Raw genomic sequence first — 24,259 nt, forward strand, 5'->3', positions numbered from 1 at the left:
CCAATGCAGCCAAAAATAAATTAAATTAATTAATTTAAAAAAAAGAAGAAGAAAAGAAAAGATGAAATCTTGCCATTTGCAACAGCATAGATGGACCTTGAGGGAATTATGCTAAGTGAAATAAGTCAGATGGAAAAAGACAAATACCATATGATTTCACTCATATGTGGAATGTGCAAAACAAACAAAATAAATGAACAAACCACATCAAACAAAAACAAATACGTAGATACAGAGAACAAAGTGGTGGTCACCACTGGGGAAGGGGTGGGGGTGGGGGAAGGGCGAAATGGGTAAAGGGGGTCAACTGTACAGCGACAGATGGAAACCAAAGTTTTGGTGGTGAGCACGCTGTAGTGTATACAAGTAGAAATATGACGCTCTACACATGAAACTTATATAAAGTTATACACCAATGTTACCTTAATTAAAAAAAAATTTTTTAAGATACAGGAAGACCAGAAGGCTTTCAGCTTTTATTTCTTTTTATTTTTATCTCGGGGGAATAAATAAAGGAAAGACGGTAAAACCAATGTGGAGAGGACAGGAACCACCATTTACTGAGAACTTGCTGAGAACTCTTGCCTGTCAGCACTTTTTTAAACAAACTTCGAGATGCAACTCACATGCGCTATATAATTCATCCACTTAGGTGTACGATTCAGTTGTTGTCACTGCATTCACAGAACTGTGCAACTATCACCACAATCCGCTTTAGTACCTTTTCATCATCCCCAAAAAGAAACCCCATACCCATTAGGAGTCACTCCCCATTTTCTTTCAACCCCACAAGCCCTAGGCACTCACTAATCTGCCTTCTGTCTCTATGGATTTTCCTGTTCTGGACATTTCATATAAATACAATCATACAGCATGTGATAGGCTTCTTTCCCTTAGCACAATGTCTTCAAAGTTCACCCATGCTGTAGAATGAATCAGTACTTCATACTTTTACTGCCAAAAAATATTCTACTGTAAGGATATACCACATTTTATTCATCCACCCATCACTGATGGACAGTGGGTTGTTTCTACTTTTTAGCTATTATGAGTAACACTGCTATGAACCTTCATGTACAAGTTTTTGTACGGACATGTGTTTTCACTTCTTTTAGGTATCTACCCAGGAGTAGAATTGTTGGGTCTTATGGTTAAACTGTTTAATCTTTTGAGCAACTGCCAGACTTTTCCAGTCAATAAAGTTAGCTCCAAGTATTCAAATGACAGTAACTAACTACCTGACTAACATCTTGGAGCACTTGAAGTTACTACCACTTCTCACACTTTAAAATTGTTTAATGATTTTTAAGTTGGTGGTAAAGAGTCTGTAGGAAAAAGTAAACATGTAGGAGATAGCAGATTAAAAGGCTAGAAAAAGAGAACACTATACCTTTGTTTGCTCCTTGAAAACACTGAAAAGCTTCATGGGACAAACTAGATACAAAAGCCAAAATTACAGTTCTTTATGAGAAATGAGAAAGAGGTGCTTAGTATCAACTAAGTGCATCCGTGTATGACGATGCGTGTGTGCGAATGGGAAAGCTATAGCCCAAGTGAAATCTTTTGCCAACTCTTGCCTCCTCTTGGAGTCACGTTGGCAAGACTTTCTTCTGCAACTTACCTCCTCTCTCACTGTCCAACAGCAAATAAACACACTGTCTCTCAACCATGTCAGTCAAATAACTTTGATTCATGCTCCAAAACAGGCTCATTACCAAACAGTCAGAAAATTTACATTTTCAATAAATATTACAGTTGCCTGAGGCAGTATCATCTTGCATCAAGATTGTCCTTCTAGAGCTCCATGGTCCAATACGGTTATAACCACTGACCACGTGTGGTTGCTGAGCACTTAAAAGGAAGCTAGTTCGACTAAGAAATGACATTTAAATTTTTTATTTAACTTAAATGAATTTAAATTTAAAAACGGAAGCAGTGGAAATTCTTTTACATTGATCACTTGCTTTAGATACAGTGGGTTAAATAAAATACATAATTAGTTTCACCTGTTTCTTTTCCCTTTTTTCATGTGGCTATTAGAAAATTTTAAAGTACAGTCTCTGTGAATATACTAAAAACCAGTGGATTGCACACTTTAAATAAGTGAATTGTATGGTATGTGCATCCCATCTCAATAAAGCTGTTTTTTAAAAAAATACATGTGCAGCTCACACTGTATTTCCACTTGACAGTGACAGTTTCTCCATTTATGAAGGTACCATAAGTCAGTTATAGTAATACTGAGAAAGAAAAAAAAAGAGAAAATCACATTTATTTCCTGTTTGTATAATAGCCTTTGTGATAGACCTGTTTACAAAACAAGGCCAGTAAAATTCTAAAGCTAATAAAAGAGAAAAGAGAATCATCTACTGAAGAAATTAACTTCACTAATTACAACCGACAGCTATCAGAGTATCAGAAAATATTCCATGTGAGGATGGAAAAGGAAAATGGTTTACAGAGACCAAAAGAAGTATGTGAAGCCCAGGGCTATGGTCAAGAGGACCAAGAAAGTTCCACAACAACTATCACCTAGTAAATGTTCAACAAATGTCCGGTAGAGGGACAGAAGAACAGGTGGATGAATGAACAAGCAAAATTGGAATAGAAAGACAAAAGGAAAGGATAATAGGAAAGAAAAAATATTTTTTAAAAAACCTTTTTTAAAAGCCTCTACTACACAATTATAAAAGCTACTGAAAATAAGTTCAACCTATGTATCAGCACGTCACCTGTCTGGGGAAGTTTACAACCCAAGGACTAGAAACATTATATACAAAGACTTGGGAACAGAACCAACAGAAAAGAGAAGGACCACAAATAATATCTATTAGACTGAGTACTTTATGGAGTGTGCTATGAGGTAAAGCCATGCCATCAAAATCAGGAGGTGTCTGGTAGGAGCTTAGGTAGTTTATCACAGGGTCATAAAGCACTTAGGCAAGTAGTAAGTGCTTTTTGATTATTCCAAGACCATGAAGCATTAATGAGACTGAGGCAGGAGAAGGCTGCTCCCTCGATGTCCATGCTGTGAGAGAAATCAGTTACACTCTCATAAACGCGCCTGGGCACAGGCAGGAGAGCCAGCTCAGTTTAAAATGTATGGCAAGCAAAACAAACTTAATTTAATGTTATGTGTATCCCCCTGAGAAGGAAAAAGAAATGTTGGCTTACTATGTGTGGAATTCTCAGAAGTCGTAACTGATCAAATCACTTGCACCATTTATACAGTAAGAACTTCACAAAATGCTGCATCAGTAATTGCAATTTTATGAACAGAGCATTAATGTTGGCTGACAATTTCCTTTAGCATTTATTAATGGCAAACAGTAGACTCTGATGGGAACAGTTTTCACTTAGCATCAGGAACTGCCTCTGCAGAAAGCTAAGAGATGAGAACCGAGAACTAAATGTTCAACTCAACTTGTTAAGGAAAAGTACTGAGAAAAAAAAAAATCAGTAACTTTCTATAGCGAATGAGAAGAAAAGTCATGGATTGTTAAAATAAAAGGGAAAAATGTTGGGCGGGGGTCAAGGTTGGGGAGAGGGGCTGGAGGACTAAAGCCAGGGGAAGACAAGGAAGAGGGTTTAGGCTAGAGGTGGAAGGAACTGCCTTCCTGTTGCTGTATATGTGTATTATTACCATATTAGTACACTATATGCTATGGTGCTGTAACTATGGATATATTTATTGACAGATCTGCAAGAATATTACACAATCTTCTCAGGTATGCTTTCCCTGACACATAGATGCACCCTCACAGTACTTGTCACCCTTGTCTGTCTCCTCTGCTGAGCCGTGGGCTTCATGATGGCAGGGTACAGGATATCCCCTGCATCCAGCACGCATTTTGGGACATGGTTAGCTCTCAGTAAATGCCAGCTAAAATGCTAATGAAGGCCACGCCACCTGTGTGCTATCTCAGCTGAAGCATAATGTTATTCCTTCCAGTAAAAGAGATAACACTTACGGACTGAACTGTGTCTCCTCTCCCCAATTCCCACCCCCAATTCACATGTTGAAGCCCTAACCTCCAATGTGACTGTGTTTTGAGACAGGGCCTTTAGGGAAATAATTAAGGTTAAATGAGGTCATAAGGGTGGGGCTCTAATCCAATAGGACTGGTGTCCTTATAAGAAGAGTAAGAGATACCGGAGATCTCTCTCTCTAAGTGTACACAGAAGAAAGGCCATGTGAAGGTGGCTATCTACAAGTCAGGAAGACAGGTCTTACCAGAAACCAACTCTGACGGCACCTTGATCTTGGACTTCCAGTCTCCAGAACTGCGAGAAAACAAATGTCTGTTGTTTAAGCTACTCGGTCTGTGGTATTTTGTTATGGCAGCCCGAGCTGACTGATACTCAAACTAGAAAATGAATGTTCCGTTGGTCTCACTGATAGTTGTGAAGATGTACGGGGGGGAAGCTCCTCAGTAGCAGATTATGAGATGGAGCCACATGCAAGGACATCAAGTCAAGGTCAGTACGAGTCCTTCGAAGCTAAGATTAGGTTTCTCATAAATGGGCAGACTAGGATAGGGCATGCAAGATACCAGAGCCAGCTAGCTAAGGCAGATGCAAGAGTCATACACTATAAGCTAGACTATTACACTTCTTGCATTTTCTGTACTCATTTCTCCATTGTTCTTAACACTCAAAACGTTTCCTTGGGGACATCCCTGGTGGTCCAGTGGGTAAGACTCTGTGCTCCCAGTGCAGGGGGCCCAGGTTCGATCCCTGGTCAGGGAACTAGATCCCGCATGCATGCCGCAACTAAGACCCGGCGCTTCCAAAAATAAAAATAGATAAATAAATAAATAAAATGAACACCCCCTAATGAAAACAAAAACAAAAACATTTCCTTGAACTCTCCAGCCTATCTCAATTATGCCAAAGCAGAACCAAGAGATGTTTTCACCTTTGCTCATTAAAGGGGAACAGAGTACCCCTGGGGTCAAGAGGGTATGGTAGTAACAATCACATAAGTAAGATTCCAAGTGGAAAGTGAAAGTCAGTGTCCCAATCACTGTAAATATTCAACAAATATTTACCTAGCGCTTACTATACAGCTGACCCGAATCTAACCACTAGGGATGCAACAGTGAACCAAACCAGCGAAAATCCTTGTCCTCACAGAGCGTCCATTCTAGTTAAGAGCAGGGAGGAGACAGTAAACAACAAACATAATATATAAGAAAATTATATAGTGTGTTAGAGGTTGACAACTGCTATGGACAAAAAGAAGCAGGAACGACATGGGGGAAGGAGGGCTTGGGGCAGACTTCACTGGGAAGGTGACTCTTGAGTAAACACTTAGAAGAAGAACGAGAATGAACCATGTATCTACCGGCAGAGGCAGTGCAAAGAGGCAGGTCACGTGACATTTTCAAGGAAGCGCAAGAGGCCCACTGAGAATGGAGTGACCTACGGGGAAGTGGCAGGTGGTCAGATTAGTAAGAGGGGCAGACAGCCATATCACATAGGCTCTTGTAGACCACTGGAAGGACTCTGGGTTTTACCTTGAATTAACTAAGATACTTTATCATCTTCCCATTTGCTAAACCTGAGAGGTAATATTCCCTTAAAGAGCAGGCTGAAATCGTGGGATCTTTCTGTATTTTGTTTTGCAGTGCAGAATTCCAGCCCCTGACAAGACACTCAGACGAAGCCTAGAGGCAACGGCTGGAACACCAACTATATATAACCTAGAAACGTAGTTAGGTAGAACAAACACAAACACCTATTTAAATAAAACGGCTATAAACTCACCACATCCTTGGAAGATGTATAGCGAACAACAATTTTGCACATAGAGAAACTGAGGTACAAAGAAAAGATTTATCCATGTTTTTAAAGGCAGCCTAAACGTGAAATGGGAAGAAAACCACATGACTGCTCCAAATGACTGCATCCCCGAGAAAATGCTGCCTTTCTATGGAAAAAAGAAAAGCCAGGCAGAACGTGCATCTCAGAATAAGAGGAAGGCGGAAGTACTGCTTTGAGAAAACGCAAACATAAGACATTCTCACCCAGACCACTCCTTCCCACCATGCCTGTTCATGTTCCATTTCAAATAAAAGGGCTTTTGTCTAAATGTAAGCTTACATATAAACCCAAATCAGGCTCTAACCAAGAATGCTTACAGGCATGTCCTGCTGGGAAGTATACTGTAGCAGTTTACCATGGGATAAAGTGGACCATTCACCCATAATGCCCACCAACCTTTCCAATACTAACTCTAATTTCTGATTATTGCATTATTTGTGACCCAAGCTAAAGGTTATATTTCTGGACATGGTGCAGAGGTACATGTATGGGGCGGGCGGAGAGGCATAGAAAAATTATATATTTTTAAAATCATTATTGAAAATATGAGAAAACAACAGTATTAAAGAAAAATCTGGAGAGAAAAACCACCCCAAAAATCCACTGTCTTAAAACAATGATTTCGTTTTTGCATTATCTTCTAGCCTTTGCCCATATTCATATATATTTTACAGAGGCAGTGTGCATAAGATTTTGACCCATTATAAACATGTTCCCACATTTCTACAATCTTCATAATTACTAGTTTTAGTTGCTGCTTAACACTCCTTGTATTGATGAACACTTTTCTAAACTTTGTTGGGGGAAAATTATAATGGATTTACATAATAGCATCATTGTCACCTAAAAATACATCACTCTTATCCCCCCAAGAAGCTCCAAATGTGTCTAATGCAGAAGAGGAGCAGAAACACGAATGCACTGACTTGTTTATTCAATAGTTGTTTACTGAGTGCCTGCTAAGTGTCTGGCGCTAATCCAGGCCCTGGGGATAGAGTAGTGAACAAAATATGCAAGAATCCCTGACTAGTGGGAGAGAAAGACAATAAATAAGATAACAGGCAAACAGGCAGAGAAATTCTTAGAGAAACTTGCTTTCTCAGGCTACAGAGTGAATGATCAAGACAGAACAAAGCAAACTCCCAGGCTTCTCACTCCTATACATCACAAACACGGCTGCTCCTTACCAGTACATTCAACACAGCCTTCCGACAGCACTAAACCCAGGACCCAGTTTCCTCTGGATCAGGGGTCAGCAATCTTTTTCTATAAAGGGCTAGACAGTAAATATCTGGGGCTTCACAGGTCATGGGGTATCTGCTGCAATCACTCAACTCTGCCTCTGCAGGGCGACAGCAGCTGTAGACAATGTGTGCACAAATGGATGTGGCTGTGTACCCGAAAAACTTTACTTACAAACACTGGCTGACAGTAGGACTCGGTCTGCTGACCCTGTTCTATACGGCTCAAAACAACCACTCAAACACTGTTAACCAGAAACAGAGGGAAGAGACACCTGCTGTCTGCAATGCGACAATTCCATTGCCTTTTCCTCCACAATGACTCATATCTGCCATTTACTTTCCACTTCCATTGCCGCAGCCCTAAACCAGACTTGTAACCCCTGTCACTTACCCACATTTCCCTCAACCTGAATTCTCTTCCTCCCACTATTAAATCTTCTGTGAAGTCCAGCTCAACTGGCTGTAAGTAGTTAATATTAAGGACTTAATTATTTTAGGCGGGATAAAGGTATCGCTGTTATATACTCTTAAAACGTAAATTATTTTAGGAGGGATAAAGGTATTGCGTTATATACTCTTAAAACGTGTCCTTACCTCTTAGAGGTATATGTTGAAATTGTTATAGAAGAAATCCTACGACATCTGGGATTTGCTTCAATTATCTGGGAGTGAAAGTCGGGGTAGGAGGTAGGGACACAGATGAAACAACCAGCTGATAATGAAGCTGGGTGATGAGGTCACGGGGATTCATTACACATTTTCTCTACTTTGGTATATTTTTGAAATTGGAAAAGGTACTAACAAACATGGAAAAGGGTAGGGCTGGAGAGAACCTTGAGGTATTATACTGGAAATGAAGGTGTTAGTTTGAACTCCTGGGTCTTTTACAGTTTTAAAAAAAACATATGGTTTCTCTACAGAAATAGAGAGTGTGTGTGTGTTTTTGGTGGAGGGGGCGGGTATGTGCTATAGATACTCACTTACATTTCCAGGCTCTGTTCTCTTTTTTCTTTTTTAATAAATTTATTTATTTTTGGCTGCATTGGGTCTTTGTTGCTGCACGCGGGCTTTCTCTAGTTGTGACGAGCGGGGGCTACTCTTTGTTGCAGTGCACGGGCTTCTCGTTGCAGTGGTTTCTCTTGTTGCGGAGCACAGGCTCTGGGTGCGCGGGCTTCAGTAGTTTAGCACGTGGGCTCAGTAGTTGTGGCTCACGGGCTGTAGAGTGCAGGCTCAGTAGTTGTGGCACATGGGCTTAGGTGCTCCACGGCATGTAGGATCTTCCCAGACCAGGGCTCTAACCCATGTCCCCTGCATTGGCAGGCGGATTCTTAACCACTGTGTCACCAGGGAAGCCCCAGGCTCTGTTTTCTGAGAGCACCTAGAAGTAATGACATCCTGTAACAATGAGCACAACAAACCTCCAATCTTGGCTTCTAAATACCATCCTCCACTAAAAGAACCAGGACTCTTTAGAGAAATGGCTGATTCCAGGGCCAGGGCAGAGAAAACACAAGATAAGCCTGGAACATCTTGTTCTAGAAAATTACAAGTGTTCAAAGAATGCAAAGAACGTATAAAAGGGAAACAGCTTGGAAGAGCTCTCAATGACCAAATTTGGAGTACTTTGAGCATCAAAATAAATAATAACACTAGTAAATTACAACACAATGAATAAATCACAAATCCGTAAGTCCATACTGAAAGGAAGAAAAGGAGCGAGGGAGGAAGGGAGGAAGGAGATGATAAAGGCTCATCTTTACAATAGAACAATTTATAAATGTAGAAGGAATAATGGAAACAAAAAAAAATCACCATTTGGCAAACACATAGTGCTTGCTGATTTAGGGAAGACACTAACGCTGTAAGTTCGAAGTGTGATGAGGAACAGAATATTGGCATAATCTCAAACTGTCTCCACACAAAATACTCATCAGTTACAAAAAGAAAAGTCTGCAGAAAAGTAGAGATACGTCACAGACACCAACATGACCAGATGATCAAGGTTAACATCACCGGTAATGGGACTGGTTAACACCATGTGTTCCTTGATGTGATGTACTGAGAATATTCACAGCATCATTTCTGTGATATTTTTGGCAAGAAATCACAACCTGGTCACAAGGAAATACTAATAGATTCAGCTTGCAGATCATCCTACTGAACATACAACGAGCTGAGGACACGAGTGACAGGAAAAGACTAAGAGGTTATCCCAGGTTGGAGGACACGAAAAGACATGACAGGGGACTTCCCTGGTGGCGCAGTGGGTAAGACTCTGCGCTCCTAATGCAGGGGGCCTGGGTTCAATCACTGGTCAGGGAACTAGATCCCACATGCATGCCGCAACTAAGAGTTCGCATGCCACAACTAAGGAGCCAGCGAGCTGCAACTAAGGAGCCCGCCTGCCACAACTAAGACCCGGAGCAACCAAATAAATAAATGAAATGAAATATTAAAAAAGAAAAGACGTGACAACTAAATCCAATGCATGTTCCTTGGTGGGATCCTGGAGCAAAATCAAAAGGAGGTATTGCTGGGCAGCTGGCAAAATGTGATTGGGGTCTGTGGATTGGAGAAAAGGGTTTTATCAACGCTAATTACCTGACTTAGAGGGCGTGTACTAGTTATTTAGGAGTGCACTTGATTCGAGGGAATATTTGGGGGTGGTAGGGCATCATGTACATAACTTGGTCTCAAATGGCTCAGAAAAACTAATTTAGAGAAAGCTAGCATAGTAGAGTAAATGTGGAAAAATGTAAAAAGTTTGGGAACTTGGGTGAGGTGAGAGGGATGTGGGAGTTCCTCCCAGTCACAGACTGGAAGAAAGTAATATCTATCAGAGAGACACACACACACACACACACACACACACACACACACACACAGAGTCACATGCACAGACCTACATCTGAAAGGACTTATCTGTAATATATAAAGAACTGCTACAAATAAATTATTAAAAGACAAACATACCAATTTATAAAACAGGCAAGACTTGAATAGATACTTCACAAAGGAAGATATCCAAATGGCCAATCAGCAGATATTCAATGTCATTATTAATTAGGGAAATGCAAATTAAAACCACAAGGAGTGAACGTTTCATACCCACTCACATGGCTAAAATTAAAAAGACTGACAAAATTAAATGTTGGTGGAAATGTGGAGCAACAGGACCTTCTGTATACTGCTGGTATTAGTTATCTACTGCTGCACAGCAATATTACCACAGACTTAGCAGCTTACAGTAACACATGTTCATCATCTCCCAGTTTAAGTGGGTTAGAAGCCCAGGCGTGGCTGGGCTGGGTCCTCCACAAGGTTCCAATTAAGGTGTCGGCTGGGGCTGTGGTCTCACGTGCGGCTTGCGTTGGGTAGGATCTGTGTCCAAGCTCACCTCCTTGTTGGCAGCATTCAGTTCTTCGTGGGCTACTGGACCGAGGGCCACGTTTCCTTCTGGCTGTGGACTTGAAGCCGCCCCCAGCTCCCTGCCACGTGGCCCTCTCCATAGGCAGCTCACGGCATGGTAACTTGTTTCTCCAAAGCCAGCAAGGGAGTCTCCCACAGGGTGGGCACTACAGTCTGATGCAATATAATCACGAACATCCCATCACCTCTGACATCTTCTGTTAGGAAGGAGCAAGTCACAGGTCCCGCCCACGCTCAAAGGGAGGGGATTACACTAAAGCATAAATATGAGGGGACAGGGATCACGGGGGCCACCTTAGAATCTGCCACAGGAAGTGAGAATGTAAACTGACACAATCACCTTATAAAGTTAAGCATAGAGACATCCTGGTGGTCCAGTGGTAAAGAATCCGCCTCGCAATGCGGGGACGCGGGTTTGATTCCCGGTCAGGGAAATAAGATCCTACCTGCCCGCAGGGCGACTAAGCCCTCGTGCCACAAACTACAGAGCCCACGCGCCCTGGAGCCTGCACGCCACAACTAGAGAAGAGAAAACCCGCATGCCACAACTAGAGAAGCCCACACGCCGCAACGAGAAAAGATCCCACATGCCTCAACGAAGATCCCGTATGCTGCAACTAAGAACTGACGCAGCCAAAAATAAAAATAAATTAAATAAATACTATAAAAAATAAAGTTAAGCATAAACCTATACTAAGTCCTACCATTCCAATCCTACATAGTTATTCCCAAAGAAATGAAAATGTAAGTCCACAAAAGGCTTGTACAAGAGCATTCATAGCAGCCTTATAAAGAAAAGCCCAAAACTGTACACAACCCATATGTCCATCAGCAGAATAGATTAAAAAATTGTAGTATTTGTTGGCAATAAAAAATAATGAACCACTAACACACAACATGGATGAATCTGGCAAAAGAAGGTCAACACAAGAATATATATGATTCCACTTATATGAGGCTCAAGAACAGACAAACATAATCTATGACCATATAAACCAGAACAGTAACTGCCTATGACAGGTGGGGAATGACTGGAAGTGACAAAAACATTCTTGATTAAGGTGTTGGTTACATGAATGTATATGTTTGTCAAAACTCATCCAACTATAACCCCAAGATCTGTGCGTTTCACTGCATTCAAATTTTACCTCAATTAAAAAAATGTTTAAGTGCATATTAATAGACAGTGAAAAAAGTGTAGCACAGTAGTTAAGAGCATAGATCCTGAGGCCAGACTGCCAGGGTCCGAACTCTGGCAATGCAGCTTTCTTCAGCAAGTTACCTAACCCCTTTGCACACCTCTACCTATCTGATAATTAAATGAATTAACACGTGGACAGCAATTAGAGCAGCACCTAGTACATATTATGTATTCAGTTAACATTAGCTATTAATCAAACAAAACTAAAAAGATGATTATGGATGCTTGGAAAAACTAAAACTTGGCCAGGAAAGGAAAATCATAGTTGGCTATATGGCTCAACAGTGACTTGCCCTTCTACGGTCATAATAATAAAAGTCCTGAATAATAATATAACCAAAATTACAATTTTATTGGGAGAATAAGGTGGTGGTGAAAAAGCCAAACAATCTTCCACATTTGGAATTCACCAGATACTATCCAAAGATTGTTTCTGAAAGGAGCCTTGTAGAACTACTTGACTCTTTAAAATATATGTACAACTTTGACTAGAAATAAATACAACAACAAGGGGAAGAAAACTATTAAGGGGAAGTGGACTAGTAAAAAAAATAAAACCAGGATGGAAAATAATCAAATGTTGAAACTTCAAATGAAACCAAAATGCAGTTCAAACGAGCATCAGTCTGTATGAGAAGGTGCATTCCAGAGGTACTACGGAGACTTAGTTATGGGAGGGGGTGAGGAGTTCACATTGTAATTCAGTTTCATACGAGTACTAAGTATATTCCATGTTAAAACTGCAGAGACAGTATCCTTCCTCTCTCACAACTTACATTCCAAAATCTTATCACCTTTTCATCCAGTAAGAGGCCAGGGATTTCTCAATCCACTGGCTGGAAGGCCAGGGTTATAGTGAATTAATATGAATGAGAATTTAATTATAATAATGTAACACCTATATTCACATGGAAACTTTCACTGAGGAACATAAAATTTGCTTAAATTTTACCAGAATCCTCAAAGCACTTCTAAGCAGTAAGATGATGAAGGAAATGGAAAGTGAGTGGTTTGCCTACTTTCATGTTGAAAACCAGATTTGAATTAAGACACAGGAATCCCAACAGAGTAGTGCTCTTGTTGCCTTCCTATAAACACACAGCTTTTAAAAATCAGACACCACTTTCCATGAATAAGTTATCTCTAAAGTGACCAAACTCAAAGAACCCCGGACTGGGCAGATCCATACCGTTTAGGAGACTTCGTCTTGGTAATTCTGCCTACAGCTCCAGCAAAAACTGAAGTTAGCAAACTCATAGACCGACTCAATGGCTTTTGTATAGTACTCTAAGACTTAAGATGGCATCTATAAATTATTTCATCTGTTCTTCCCAACAACCCTGGGTAGTCAGCTGGATAGTCTTTTTTCTTTCTTTCCATTCTGATGAGATGGAGGCTCAAAAGGTAACCAACCCCAAATCACAGTTTTTGTTCAAGGAAGGATTTAACTCTTCTGGCTCCAAGTCCAGTGTTCAATCCACTCTACCAGTCTCTCTGTACAAACAGAAGTCTGTGAAGATTAATCATTTGCTAGTTTTTAAGGTCTAGATTAGGGATGACAACATTTGAAATTGCTGGTTTACTTTACGTCTCTTCCTAAAACAAACAAAAAGCCAAACACACTGGAAGATACTCAAGCACACTTATCATCTGGATGTAACTCTCATAACTGGAATATAATGGTGGTGCTAACGCCTCCAGGGGGCTTTCTGGATTGTCACAGTGACTAGAGACTTCACTGACATTCAGTCGTGGAAAAAACAAGAAAGCCAGACCTCCTACAACCCACAATTCCTCTGAGCCCCTCACAATTAAGAAATGACTAGCTTCCTGCACAATTTCCAACATTCACGTAAGTGGAATGTTCTGACCAGGGGCAGAACCAGGTCTTGTAGGGCCTAAAGCTTTTACAAGCTGGAGGGTCCTCTACAGGAGAAGCATGCAAATACAGTTACAAAATTAGGTCTAGGATTTTAAAGTATCAAATATATAAGAATACATCTAAAGAAAGATTTACAATACTTCTATGCTAAAAGTGCAAAATCAGTGAAAGAAGATCTAAATAAATGGAGGGACATAACACATCCATGGACTGAAAGAACCGATACTTTAAACATTTCAATTCTCTCCATATTAATCCACAGAGTCAATGCAATCCTAATAAAATTCTCAAAAAACTTTTAAGGAAATTGAAAATTTGATTCTAAAATTTTTAAGGAAATGAAAGAGCAGGGCTTCCCTGGTGGCACAGTGGTTGAGAGTCCGCCTGCCGATGCAGGGGACACAGGTTCGTGCGCCCCAGTCCGGGAAGATCCCACATGCTGCCGAGTGGCTAGACCCGTGAGCCATGGCCGCTGAGCCTGCGCCTCCGGAGCCTGTGCTCCGCAACGGGAGAGGCCACAACAGTGAGAGGCCCGCGTACCGCAAAAAAAAGAAATGAAAGAGCAAAGACAAGTCAAGGCAATCATGAAAGCACAAAGTTGAAGACTTACACCACCAGGTAATGGGACTATTATAAAGATAAAGGAAAGATAAAGGAGTAGAGCAGGGGGAACACTGGTACAAGCATGGACAACCTGACTAACGGTACAGACAGAAAGTCTAAAAATAGACCCACATGTAAAATGTCATGTGATTTACAATCAAGGTGACGTGCAGAGCAGTGGAAAAAGATGATCTTTTTTTTTTTAGTTTTGTTCTGTTTTATTTTCAATTTTAGTCTAATGCATATACAATAAAATTCACCTATTTTGAGAGTACAGTTTTATGAGTTTTGACAAATGGTGTAAGCACCATCACAATCAAAACACAGAACATTTATTTCCATCAAAAAAGATGATCTTTTAAGTAAATGGTACAGGGGTAATGGAAGATCCATGTAGGGGGAATGTATCTTAACCCTCCATTCCACACACAAATATCAATTCCAGATGGACTACAGATCTAAATGTGAAAGAAAAATAATACAGCTTGAGAAGAAAATATTAGAGAACCTCTTCATGATCTTGAATGGACTAAGATTTCTTAAACAGGACATAAAAGACACTAAATATAAAGGGGAAAATGGATAAATTGGACAGATTTAAGAATTTGTGTTCAACAAACACCACCACTGAAAGGGTAAAAAGGAAGCCCACAGAGTATGAGAAGATATTTGGAAGAAAAAGAACTCCTACAATTCAATGAAAACAGACACCCCAATAGAAAAACTACCTGAACAGACAATTCATAAAAGAGGATATCGGATGGCTGCTAAGCTTATGAAAAGGTTCCCAACATCATGAGGGAAATGCAGATTAACACCACTGGAGCAGCCATTTCACCTCCACTCAGAATAACTGAAACGCAAAAGACAATCCCAACTGATGGTAGCGATCTGACCCAAGCGGAACTCTCACACAACCCAGCAATTGCACTCCTGGCTGTCCTCTCAAGAGAAACGAAATGAACTGTACGAGAGTGCTTATGACCTCCGACAGACGGGTGAGAATGTCCATGGCAGCCCTATTCACAATATGGGAAATCTCCTATATGACCACCGCCAGCCCAGTGATTAAATAACTTGTGATACATGTGCACATGGAATACCGTACAGCAACAAGAATATATGAGCTGCAATCATATGCAACAACATGGCTGATTCACACAAACATCATGTTGAGCAAAAGAAGTCAGATACAAGAGTATACACGGTAGGAAGTACCAAAGCAGGCAGAGCTAACTTACGCTCTTACACGTTAGGATGCTAGTCATCTTTGGTGGGGGCAGAGGCAGTGATTAGAAGCAGACAAGGTAATGTTTTGGGGTGTTGGTAATGTGTTGTTTCCTGATATGGGTGCTAGTTTTGTTCAGTTTGTAAAAAGTCATCAATTGTACTTATTATATTTGTCCTTTTCTAAGTACTATATATTATACTTTTTGAATAAAAAGTTTAAAAAAAAATTAGGTATAGGGCCACAGAAGTAGCCTGAAACTTAAGTTTCATTAGCTTCATAATAAATTTGCTTTGAATTTAAGGCAAATAAAGGACCTTGAAACTTAAGTTTCATTAGCTTCCTAATAAATTTGCCTTGCTCTTGCCAGACACAAACGTATGTAAATAAAAAGCAGCTTATAATGTTCTAAGCCTAGATTTAAATAGATTTTACATAGGAACTTAATTGATTTTTTCACCAATCAATATACACTGGATTTTCCAGGAATGTAACTACAGTAAACAGAGAAAAGACTATATTTTGTTTTGTGTAGAATTTGATGAAGATTTATCCACCATTTTAGAAAACTGTATCACCGATGGCACTGCCTCATATCATGAGGCACCCATGCAGTACACCTGTGTCAGTCTCTATTTATGGGAGCCATATCCACAGAGATAAGGCGATGTGTACCTGCAAGCACCTGACAGCTATGGTTTCTAATGTGCTGTGAACACTTACACATGTCTTCTGAGAATTTACATATAGAAACACATACTGTATTACAAACAGCCCTCCTTTTATTTTTCCTTTATAGTGCAGTTAAGACATTGTAGAAGGCTTCCCTGGTGGCGCAGTGGTTGAGAGTCCGCCTGCCGATGCAGGGGACACGGGCTCATGCCCCGGTCCGGGAAGATCCCACATGCCGCGGAGCAGCTGGGCCCGTGAGCCATGGCCGCTGAGCCTGCGCGTCTGGAGCCTGTGCTCCACAACAGGAGAGGCCACAACAGTGAGAGGCCCGTGTACCGCAAAAAAAAAAAAAAAAAAAAAAAAAAAAAGACATTGCAGACATGCTGGTAAATCTGATTATCTGGGAATTTCATTTCAGGATAGAAAAGGGGCCATAAAATCTGATAGTTTTGAGAACCAGTTACAAACCATCAGTCTATCAAATAACTGTAAAGAGAATTCTAATTCTTGAATTTGGTAACTGCTCTTTTATGCTACTCACATTATCCAAATCACAAGTAATATATTTATCTAAAATGTTTTTAAAAAAAAGAAAAGAAAAACCCAGCTACCGTTTTCAAGAGCAATTACCTAAATATATCTATTATAAATTTTGCCTAGACCTGGTGAGCAGGACAAGAGGGAAACTAGAGTTCAAACTACAAGATCTAACTGAGCCCTTTTCCTTTTAAGTCAGTAAGATCCAGCTTGGCATTCACAAGCAAAGGGTTCCATTATTTTTCTGTTCTCTTTCAAAAATAGCTCCACCTTCAAGATTACACAAATTAGATCATTCTGCAGCAGGATTCCTCCTTATAGAGCAGCTCCTAGGAAGCACAGACAGGCTGTCGGCTGTAGCAAACCAGTCATTTAAAAAAAAAAAAAAAACACAGATGTTTTTTATTTTCCAGTTCCACCGGGTCAGTGACAAAGGGTAGGTGCTATGGCTGTTAATGGCCTCTGCAATAGAGCTCCCTCACCAAAAGCCATCACATAGGTAAAGATCACAGAGGAGATATCAGACCAAGCAAATGTGACAGCAGAATAATTAGGGACGTTGGGACTCTGCTGCTCCAACACCTTCACCATGGCCTACAGCATAAAAAGAATTTATCTAGATTTTTAACACAATCAGTCGCCAACCTATGGATTATTCCATCACCCAGTAAATCCCCAAGGAAATTTATTCCCAGTTAATCACAAATGGCAAAAATAGAAACAAACAACCTTCCTCAAGAGCTTTGAATAGTTCTGTTACACAGATCTCATTCTCATATGTCACTTATGATAAACAGACGACAATCACTATCATTTTTTTAGTGAAAAACTGACACAAGGAGGTTAAATGAAATCTTGAAGTTGTCCTTGAATCCTTTTCTTTTGTCATATCCCAAATGTAATCCATAAGCAAATCCTTTAGGCTTGAAAAGACTATACCCGACTCTGATGACTTCTCATCTTCTCTACCACCCTGGCTGAAGGCAACATCAGCTCCCAGTACATCATCTTCATACTCCTAACTGGACTCCCTGCTTTCACCCTTGCCCTTCCCTATGGGCTATGCTACACACAAGGGCCAGTGGTTATTTTAATATGTAAGTCATTACCATGCCTCTTCTCTGGCTCGAAATCCCCAATGGCTTCCTCATCTCACTCAAGGTCAAAGCCAGAGACCTACATTGGCCTACGAGATCTGGTCCCTTCACTTCTCTGAATTTCTCTCCCACTACTCTCCACCTTGTTCACTTGGCTCCAGTCCACTGGCCTCCTGGATATTCCTGGAACCTACTAGTACTTACTGTTCCCTCTAATGACTTGCCTAAGTGTGTGCTCCACATGATGACTCACCTTCTCTGGGGTCTTCTAAACTACCTTATTTAAAAAAGTAACACTCTCTGCCTCACGTATACCCCTTTCCTGCTTTAATTTTCCCCATCTGACATACCCTACCATTTGCTCACTCATTTGTTTATTGCCTGCTGCCCCCTCTGCCCCTAGAAGGTAACCTCCAGGAGAGCTTTGATTTTACCTGTTTTATTAGGCACTCTCTCCTCGGTGTCTAAAATGGTGACTAGGCATGCGGTTTCTGCACGGTGAGTACCTGCCAACTAAATGAAGTTACTATTAGGGAGAGGACTCACAGAGACTTATGCAAACCCACATGGTGAGGTAAAGCCAAATAAGAAACCAGATTCTAGAGCCAAAGCATTTTTGGCACGTGGTTTTAAAGAGATGATAGCAACTTGTTGACTTTTTTCCTCCAGATATATTATAAGAATAGGAGGAAATACCTGAATGAGCATCAAACAAAACAAAGCAAAACAAAACAAAACCCAAACCCAAATAAAGCCATCACCACAAACGTTCTATAAAACGTTCTCTTAAATGGACTCCAATCAGACGACGCCTCAGCACACGGAGACATGGCACTCATTTATCAGTGAGGCTGCCTGAGAATGAGGCCCTCCTGGAACATAAGCAAACACATCGCTGGCCTAAGTCCAAAGCACACCAAACTAATGCTATGCCAAATCTTAGTTCAGGTCATGTCCCATTTCCAACCCAAGCATTTGTTTTCCCAGTGAGATGACACTTTCCTTTTCCTCCACGGAGAGAAAAGTCAACCAAAAAGATTAATGGGCAATGTTTAATAACATTTTAGCTGCTCCTTTTCATAAGTTTTTTTTTTTAAAGAAAGGAAAGATAGAGGGGATTATCCACAAGTAATAAAAACAAAGGGATAATGATATCATATACAGTTAATGAACAATTCTCCCCATTAAAGATAAGGGCATAAACAATTTATTGCACATCTTGGTGGCAGAGTGGAAATACAATTAAATCCATTAATAGCTACTGAGCTTTTATGTTCCCAGAGGACGCTGGTTTCCAGAGTTGCTTATTCATTTTCATCCACAGCAAAAACAGTACATGGCATGGATGACTGAATGCTGTAGTCTACCTTCCACATATTTTAATTTTGAGGAGACAATTTTATTAAACAACAGACTTAGGGTAGATTACGCTGCCACATTCTATTGGATACGACCTGAAAGTGCGAAACAAAAACCTACTTGCAGAGACAATGTAAATGATGACTAATGTAAATCAGGCCTACAAATACTATACCATCATATTCATAGTTTCACTGCCATTACCCAAAGATGTTAAGGTAATGATTTCTATGAATATAGATGCTCAAACATTTTACAAATATTTTGTTTCTCTGCACAACAAATCAACAAGGCCAAAAAGGGTATCCCCACTTGTAAAAAAAAATCAGGAGAAAAAGTGACTTGCCCAGAGGTAATCAAAATAGATTTAACTAAGCACTAGATATAGGGTTTTGCTGACTAATCCATAATAGTAATAGAAGATTAAATAGTTAAATAGAAGATTAAACCCTCACCCTCAACTCACCAGCAAGCCTACCTCTAGAGCACAAACTGGACCGAGAGGTGAGCAAAACAGCCCCGCTGTGGATCTCATGCTCTCAGATTACACTGCCCATTACTCTCAGCCTCACATTGAGAGCCCGTTCCTTCTTAACATATTTGACTATATGATTCTTCAGCTCATGGAATATTAGAAGCAACAAAGCAGGAAGAAGGCATACTGATAGCAACAGGGAGAAGAGAAGACAAAAACAAAACTAAAAAAGCAAACATGACTTTAAAAACAGTCACGCACCACGTACCGGTCCACACTCTTCATTTCAAGCCCTGATGTTCGCCATGAGGGTCCCATTCATCATGACCATCCGCACTTGAGAAGCGGTAAATCTGTGTTTTATAATTCTCAAGGAAGAACCAGAAAAACATAAATATATTTGTGGGTTTCTAACCAAAATGGGAAGATAAAAAGTCTTGGTGCTTATTAAAGGAGAAAACTGACATGTATACCAAGATCCAAATGTTTCACAATAGGCCTTAAATGTATTATCAGGTTCTCCTACAAAAGCAGAATACAGTTTTTCTATAGTTTGAGACATAAAAAGGAAAGCTTAAGGAGAAAAGAGAAAAAGATCAACTCCGTTTAAATCCTGATTTTCCTAGGAGTCGCTCAGCTTTTACTGGTGATAAATGGCTAGCTGTAAACCGGTTTAGTTGCTCTTCTGGCTGCCAAAGCGGAGCTAAAGAAGTCAGCAGGTAGAATAGGGAAGCTGTCAAGTCAAGTTGGCTCAAAACAAAGTTGTGGTTTGCAGGCCGGGCCTGAACCATCTCTTCCGTTCATATAAGCTGGCAGGATGTAGAAACAGGATCCCGACCCAGCCACTGCTTCAGAGAACCAAAATATTTTCCTTTGACTTTCTAGTCTATTAAGCTTGGGGTTTGGCAGGATCTGTGGCCAAAGTGAACCCAAGACCTTGTAATGGTCCCCCTGAGGAAATCAGAATATAAACAAGGTTGCCCTGATTCTAGACAGAAAGCAGTTTTTCGAGGGGTGTGGGGGAGAGACAGAGAAGCTAGGCTGGCAATAAAGACAGCAAGAGTAATAGTAACATTTTTAAGTGTTTTCTATGTGCCACATAAGCACTTAAAGTGTATTAATCTCATTTAATCCTCATAATAAATGAACAGTAGGGGCAATTACTATGCCCATTTTACAAGATGAGACAAATGAAGATTTAGAGAAGTTAAGTAATTTGCCCAAGTCACTCAAACACTAAACAACAGAGTCAGGATTAAAATCCTGGCTAACTGGCTCCAGAAATGACACCTGTAGCCACTGTGCTACGAAGCCTCTCACTGTCAACAGTCTGGTAATAAAGCAGCATTCTGTAATCCCAACATTAGAAAGTATAAAGCATTAAATATTATCTGTCAACCATGAGAACCAGACAGAGCTCAGGGGACACCAAGTTTTGTTTTTTTTTTTAAATTAATTTATTTATTTTATTTTTGGCTGTGTTGGGTATTCATTGCTGTGCATGGGCTTTCTCTAGTTGCAGCGAGCAGGGGGCTTCTCTTGTTGTGGAGCACGGGCTCTAGGCGCGCGGGCTTCAGTAGTTGTGGCTCACGGGCTCTAGAGCGCATGCTCAGTAGTTGTGGCGCACGGGCTTAGTTGCTCCACGGCACGTGGGATCTTCCCGGACCAGGGCTCAAACCTGTGTCCCCCGCATTGGCAAGCGGATTCTTAACCACTTCACCACCAGGGAAGTCCTCCACCTAATTCTAAACTGGGGAGCCCTGCAGAACTGCCTTCACCTCCCTGGGCCTCGACTTCCCTTCCTGCGGAGGTGCTGTGCACATAGCAAACGCTCAGCAGTCTGGTTCACCTCACCCAGGCATCAGCCCAAACAGCACCTCACCAGAGGCCTTCTCTGACCACACTACCCAACCCTCTCAAGTCCACACTCCGCTTTGTTTTCCATCATGGCACTACTCACCACCTGACTCTTCACTATAGACCTAATTACGTGTTTATTATCTGTCTCCCTCCACAAGAATGTTCACTCTAGGAGAGAATGGACTTTGTCAACCAGTTTGCTGCTGGTTCCCCAGCACCTGGAGCAGTATTTGGCATATAGAAATACTCAAAAAATATTTGTTGAATGAAAGAATTGCGTAGGATAGATTTTCATTCAATAAACTTTACAAATAAACAGGCACTGTTCATTGACAAATGTATCCATCAAGCACCTATAAAGTAACTACTATGTGAAGTAATGAACAGGATTATTTCAGATGATGGTAACTGGTGTGAAGGAGATTTATAAACTCCCAGAATGGAATGGGCAGGTGAGAGAAGCTTTCCAAGGTAGCAGGTCAGCTGAGACCTGAATGATACCCAGGAGCCAGCCACACGATGACCTGGGGACACAGCATTCCGGGTAGAGGGAACAGCAAGTGCAAAAGCCCAAAGGCAGGGTGACTGTGCCCGGGCCCAACTTGCCCAGAGCCAGGTGTGCATGGGGAGAATGGCAGCAATGAGGTGGAAGCCACAGGAAGAGTCCCACCACGAAGTATCTCCTAGGTCATAAAAAGCGTTTTACTCTAAGTGTGATGAAAAGTTGTCTGATAGGGTCTCTCATCTTCACCCAACAGAATGGACACTTCACGAGATCAAGGATTTTGTTTGTGGCACATGACGGCTGGTCTACAAGCATTTGCTAAATGAGTTAATTGGGAAGATTATGCACAGGGGAGTGACATGATCTGATTTTCATTTTAACATATCACTCTGAACTGCTACTAGTGGTTACCTTCTGGGAGGAGATCAGGGTCACAGAGGATGGGTAGAATTACACATGAGGGAGTGCGATGTGCTTTCCAGGCACCGTAAATCACAGACATGGGAGGAAAAAGCTACTATCTAACCCCTGAAGCCATTTGGTGTTTCTAAACAACAGACAGGAAAAGGTCTGGGAGGAGGGACCAAATAAATGACAACTGATGTCCTAAGCCTTTTGTGTTCTCCTAAACTGTTATAAAAACAAAAACAAAAACAAAAACTACAAAGAATCTCTGTTTTGCTTATAAAAAAAGGAACAAAAGGAAGCTCAAAGCCAGACACACACACACACACACACACACACACACACACAGAGTTTTGGAGAAAAACTGTAAAGAAAAAACACCTTCCTGCATCTAAGCACAATAACCAGGCTAAATTTCCTCAGGGACAATTAACATTCCACTTACCACATCCAAACTGTTACCTGGGGGGAGTCTTGCTCAGAATACTGCTCTGAGAGGCAGACTGCCATTCAGAGGAGTCTGCAGACTAAGAAGACAGGAGCAGGTGCTGTAATAGGAACCAAGTTTTAAAACATCACTCCTTTCACGCCTACCTATACCTGCACCAGGTCACTAAAAAAACATACAGGGTAAACCACTCAGGGTGTAACTGCTAAGAGGTCTGTCACAGTTCTAAAATAATTTTTTGCCAAAATAGGCTCTGGATATTACCTAGTGCCTCTGTTTATAGAACGAACTGCAAGTGCTGAAAGGATGAATGAAACACAGGTTCATCTGAGAGTCGTGGAGGATCATTACTTCCAAGGAGAAAAGAGGAAGAACAGTACTCGGGGTCAGAAAAATTGGTGAAGCTAGAACTAAACTCAGATATTCTGACCTTTAATGTATTTAAAAACTTTACAATCTGAAAGAAGCTACATGGGACTTTCCTGGAGGTCCAGTGGTTAAGACTCAGCGCACCCAATGCAGGGGGCGCAGGTTCGATCCCTGGTCAGGGAACTAAGATCCTGCATGCAGCACGGTGTGGCCAAAAATAAAAAATAAAAATAAAATAAAAGAAGCTACACGAACATCAAATAACTAATGTGCCTCTATCAATGCCCCCCTCCTCACCTGTGCCCCACCATCCATACACCGTGAGGTGGGCAGCAGGCTAGAGCATTCTCCAGTCACCATTTTTGCTGTCAATAAAGATGAACAAGCAACTCTAGAACCAAGAAAGGAAGGTGAGTGGAGTGAAACCTCAGCTCCCCCCAATGTCTTCATCCATTCAATAAATCCTATATTCTACATCTTTATAGCGATATAAAATTTGTAAGGTTCCCTCCTTTGAGGTACGTATACAACCGAGAAGAGTTGATATGCATCTTTAAAAATATATATATATATATATGTATATATAAATATTTACTCATTTATTTGGTTGCACTGGGTCTTAGTTGCAGCAGGTGGGATGCATGTGAGATCTAGTTCCCTGACCAGGGATCGAACCCAGGCTCCCTGCATTGGGAGGGTAGAGTCTTAACAACTGCGCCACCAGGGAAGTCCCTAAATATATATTTTTAAAACAACATTTACTGGTCTTTTCTGTAATACATGTCTGTTATAGAAAGTCTGGAAATCACCAAAAAATACACAAGGACAAAAATTAGTATCACACATAATCCTACCATCCAAAACCATTTTGGAGTTAATGCCTCCAGACAGTTTTCTCTGTAGATAATGACTAAGACCTAAAATTGTGAGAAAAAAATGACAGGAGGCACCAGGAAGCTAATTCCCTCCAGGAAGAAGTGAACAGACTAGAAGGTAACAACACTTAAAGGGGGAAAACTAACAAAAGAAAACTAATGGGCCCTTGGAATAGCGAAGAAAGGGGACATTTTAAAATAACTTGGAAGAGGACAGACTGAGTACTCAGTCTAATTAAACAAA

General features: G+C 40.8%; 1 protein-coding gene across 1 annotated transcript in view; it reads right to left on the reverse strand.

Annotated features, from left to right (window-relative positions):
• The window catches only part of PACS1 (phosphofurin acidic cluster sorting protein 1), a 142,070-nt gene that overhangs the window by 111,492 nt on the left and 6,319 nt on the right, over positions 1–24,259 (reverse strand). The gene's annotated exons all lie outside the window — the stretch shown is intronic.

Source organism: Globicephala melas, chromosome 8 (assembly GCF_963455315.2).
Source record: "Globicephala melas chromosome 8, mGloMel1.2, whole genome shotgun sequence".
NCBI lineage: Eukaryota > Metazoa > Chordata > Mammalia > Artiodactyla > Delphinidae > Globicephala > Globicephala melas.